Source organism: Triticum dicoccoides, chromosome 1B (genome assembly GCF_002162155.2).
Source record: "Triticum dicoccoides isolate Atlit2015 ecotype Zavitan chromosome 1B, WEW_v2.0, whole genome shotgun sequence".
Classification (NCBI taxonomy): domain Eukaryota; kingdom Viridiplantae; phylum Streptophyta; class Magnoliopsida; order Poales; family Poaceae; genus Triticum; species Triticum dicoccoides.
This window is the reverse complement of record NC_041381.1, coordinates 110,370,022-110,375,095: the sequence shown is the minus strand read 5'-3', so window position 1 is coordinate 110,375,095 and position 5,074 is coordinate 110,370,022. Positions and strand designations below refer to the sequence as shown.

Below are 5,074 nucleotides of genomic sequence, written 5' to 3'. Positions count from 1 at the left end.
TCTTACGGTCTTCTTCATGCCACCACATCGCCTTCGCATGCTCTTTGTTTTGGAACAAACGTTTCAACCATGGTATTATAGGAGCATACAACATCACCTTGGCAGGAATCTTCTTCCTGGGGCGCTCTCCCTCGACATCACTAGCATCACCGCGACTTATCTTACAACGCAATGCGCCACATACCGGGCAAGCATTCACATACTCACCGCGGTAGAGGATGCATTCATTAGGGCATGCATGTATCTTTTGCACCTCTAACCCTAGAGGGCAGACAACCTTCTTTGCTTCATACGTACTCTCGGGCAATTCGTTGTCCTTTGGAAGCATATTCTTTATCATTACCAGCAACTTTCCAAATCCCTTGTCAGATACACCATTCTCTGCCTTCCATTGCAGCAATTCCAGTGTGGTGCCCAACCTTTTTTTGTCCGCTTCGCAATTCGGGTACAACAATTTCTTGTGATCCTCTAACATGCGCTGCACCTTCTTCTTCTCCAAATGACTTGCGCAGTTTCTCTTTGCATCGACAATGGCCCGACCTAGATCATCAGCGGGCTCATCTGATGCCTCTTCTTCAGCTTCTTCCCGCATTGCCGGCTCAACTTCTTCCCCCATTGTTGTATCATCGTATTCAGGGAACCCATGGCCAGGATAGCCGTTGTCGTCCTCTTCTTCTTCATTGTCTTCCATCATAACCCCTATTTCTTCATGCTTGGTCCAAACATTATACTGGGGCATGAAACCGGACTCAAATAGGTGGACGTGAATGGTTCTTGACGTAGAGTAATTGTGACCATTCTTACAGCCAGCACATGGACAAGGCATAAAACCATCTGCCCGCTTGTTTGCCTTAGCGGCAAGCAGAAAAGTATGCACACCATTAAGGAACTCGGGAGAGCATCGGTCATCATACATCCATTTTCGGCTCATCTTCCTTACACAACACTAAATAGACCAAATTAATACAAGTTCATACATAAAGTTCATATACAACACTTAATTAAATGCAACATACAAATAACTCTCTAGCTAAAGAATTTAAATGCAACAACAAATGCGATCAAGATTGCAACTAAGGTAACAATTGATCCAACAGCGTAATGATACCAAGCCACACTATCAATGGCATATTTTCTAATCTTTCTAATCTTCAACCTCATTTTCTCCATCTTGATCTTGTGATCATCGATGACATCGGCAACATGCAACTCCAATTCCATCTTCTCCCCCTCAATTCTTTTCAATTTTTCTTTCAAATACTCGTTTTCTCTTTCAACTAAATTTAACCTCTCGACAATAGGGTCGGTTAGAATATCCGGTTCACATACCTCCTAGATAAAAATATCTATGTCAACTTGATGGGCATAATTTGTCATAAACACGAAATGCAACAACTAGTTTTAAAAGAGAATATACTGCATCCGAATCATAACAAGGACGAGGGCCGACGGGGACGGATATCAAAACCATGGCACTATGTATAACAAACAACATACGGGTAAGATAATTATACGAGTAACTATATATCCAAATCACACAAACATCAATTTGGTAATGTAAAACATTCATGAACAAGATCCTCACCACAAAGTGGTGCCGGCGACGGGACGGTGCGGGCGATCGACGGTGGTTACGACGGAGATTTAGAAGGCACTAAGTAAACCACACCTACATATGCAAACTAACTGTTATTTTTGACCTCAAGTTGCATATAAATCAAATACTAGCACATATAATTCCTCCCAAATTACTAAACTCACAAATTAATCACTATACAAAGCATTGCAAGAGCTAATCTAGCAATGAGAGATGAAAGGACAATGTTGCTAACCTTTGTGATCATTTGAATGGATGGGGGCCTTCAAATCTTGACAAATTTTGGGCAAAATTTATGATGAGCTCGAGGAAGAGAGGGGTAGAACAGAGGAAGTGAGGGGAAAGGGGAAGAATAGAGCGAGCTCGGGTGGACGAAGGGTTTATGTACAATGACCTTTAGTACCAGTTCGTGCCATGAACCGGTACTAAAGGTGCTGGAGGGGCCCCAGACTGACAACATCCCGTCACCACTCACTTTAGTACCGGTTCGTGGCACGAACCAGTGCTAAAGGTTCGCCACGAACTGATACTAATGAGTGCGGCCGGCTAACCATTGGAACCGGCACTAATGGACACATTAGTGCCAGCTCAAAATCAAACCGGCACTAATGTGTCTCAGATTTGCCCCTTTTTCTACTAGTGCCAGTTCAATTCAAAGAATCAGGGAGGACCTCGCCATCCTTGAATTGCCTCGACATCACAGTCTGGTGCTGCCAGGTTACGGTTGGCAACCACCTGCAGATGGCACCATTAAGATCAACATTGATGCAGCTATACATCTTGATGATGGTCATGCAGGAGCAGGTGGAGTTGTCTGTTCTTTCTCGGCTCTAAAAGGTGCATGGTGCAAGCCTCTTCCCAGAGTAACGGATCCCCTCATCGCCGAGGCCCTAGCTCTTAAGGAAGGAGTGATTTTTGCTTCTTTACGCGTCTACACACATGTGATCATGGAGACCGACTGTCTGGAGGTAGTTAACCTCTGGAACTCACGCCTCACCGATCGTTAGGTGATTGCACCTATTCTGGCAGAAGTTGGAGAGCTAGCTCTTAGTTTTTTCTCTTTTGTTATTCAACATGTAATGAGACCAGCAAACAGTTCTGCACATCTCTGTGCTAAGAGAGCTTGTTCGCTTAATGTGACCGAAAGTTGGTTGGACTCCACCCCTAGCTTCCTGATCAGCTGCCTTCTAGCTGACTGCTCGGCGAACGCGTTCATTGAATAAAGCTCTCAAATTTCCCCACAAAAAAGATATAATCTGGTAGTTAGGCTGTTGGGATTCCTCCTTATCTCTTTTATAGTTTGCTTGAGGATCAATCCACGCCTAACTACTGTATCTTGTAAACCATCTGCTCTATATAAACATGCACGCGTCCCTGCCAGAGGTACACGCTTTCATCCAATCTTTCATGGTATTCAGAGCCAACTTCCTCTCCAACATCCAACCCTAGTCATGGCTAGCTCCAGCTCCGCTGCCGCCGCCTTTGCCCTCATCCCCATCACTGACAAGCTTCACCGGGGTAACTACCTAGTTTGGCGTGCGCAAGCCCTAGCCACCATCTGCGGAGTGTAGCTGATCGACCAACTCAACCCCGATCACCCATTCCCGGAGGCCAAGCTCCTCGACAAGGATGGTAAGCCCACCAATGTGTCGAACCCGACACATCTCATCACCATGGCGCAAGACTCTCAGGTGCCGAGCTTCATCTTCAACTTGAGCTCGCCGCCTGTGATGATCCAAGTCGCTCACTGCACCAAGGCCGTCGCGGCATGGACCGCCATGAGGGAGATGTTCCTCTCCCAGACGCAGTCCAACATCATCAACACGCGTATCACCCTCTCCACCACCAAAAAGGGCACCGCGACCATCACCGACTACATCGGGTGCATGAAAGCGCTAGGCAACGAGATGGCTTCAGCAGGCAAGCCGCTCGACGATGATGACATGGTCTCCTACATCCTCGCGGGACTAGACTATGACTACATCTTGTTTGTCTCGTCCATCTGCGCTGCGAGAACCGAACCAATCAAGGTAGTAGAACTCTACTCTCGCCTGATCGGTTTTGAAAAACGTCTTGCTATATTTGAGGGTGGAAACTACTCTTCCCATTCATTGGCCAATGCTGTCTCCCGTGGCCGCTGTGGTTTTGGCCATGGTGGAGGCGGTCATGGAAATGGTGGCCGCGGCAATGGAGGAGGCGGCCGCGGCAACAGAGGCCGTGGCAATGGAGGCCGTGGCAACGACAACAGAGGCGTGGATGATCTTCCTGAGGTCATTTGCCAAATATGCAAGAGGCCAAACCACACCGCCATCAAATGCTACCGTCGCTTCGACATCTCCTACACCAAGAACAAGAAGAGCATCAGATCAGCCACCACCTCATCCTATGGAGTAGATACCAACTGGTATCTGGACACTGGCGCCACCGACCACATCACCAGTAAGCTCGACAAGCTGACCGTCCACAACAAGTACAATGACAACGAGCAAGTCCACACTGCTAACAGAGAAGGTATGGAAATTAGTCATATTGGTCATACTACTGTTCGTACCCCTACTCGTGATCTTCATCTAAAGAATATCTTGCATGTACCCGATGCCACCAAAAATCTTATCTCTGCTCATTGCTTGTCCACTGATAATCATACCTTTCTTGAAGTTCACCCAAGTTTGTTTCTTGTTAAGGAACAAGGAACGAGGAAAACCCTTCTGTGCGGTAGGTGTAGACAAGGCCTCTACCCCGTATCATCAACTTCTTCTAGTTGAAGCAAACAAGCGTTTGGTGCAAATAAACTGCCTGTTGAAAGGTGGCATAGTCGGCTAGGGCATCCGTCCTCTACCATAGAGCGTCATGTTCTTAGCCAGAATGATACTCCTTTTGCTAGCAACGAGTTGAATAAAGAAGGTGTTTGTAATGCATGCCAAATGGGCAAAAGTCACCAACTACCTTACCCTAGTTCAAACAGTGTATACAAAGCTCCTTTAGAGCAAATTTTCTCCGATGTATGGGGGCTTGCCCGTGATTCTATCAATAGGAAAAACTATTATGTGTCTTTCATTGATGATTATAGTAAATTCACGTGGATATATCTTCTCAAATACAGATCTGAAGTATTCAAAGTCTTTCATGAGTTTCAAACTCTCGTCGAAAGATTGTTCAATAGAAAAATCATCACCATGCAAACCGACCGAGGTGGCAAATATGAACGCTTAAATTCCTTTTTTCACCAATTAGGAATCACCCACCATGTCTCCTGTCCCCATGCTCATCAGCAAAATGGGTCAGCAGAAAGGAAACATTGACATATTGTTGATGTAGGTCTTTCTCTTTTAGCCCATCACTACTAGGGAAAAGGCTATACGCAGAATCTTACCAGCAGCACTCTTCAAAATACCACGCTACTGCTATTTAGCAGCAGCGCGTGTTATCAAAACGCGCTGCTGACAGGAAAAAGCAGTAGCGCATCCACCGCATACA

General features: G+C 46.0%; 1 pseudogene; it reads left to right on the top strand.

The window, feature by feature from the left end:
* Positions 1-3,522: 3,522 nt before the first annotated feature.
* On the top strand, positions 3,523-3,664 carry LOC119351594 (annotated as a pseudogene).
* The last annotated feature ends 1,410 nt before the right edge of the window (positions 3,665-5,074 follow it).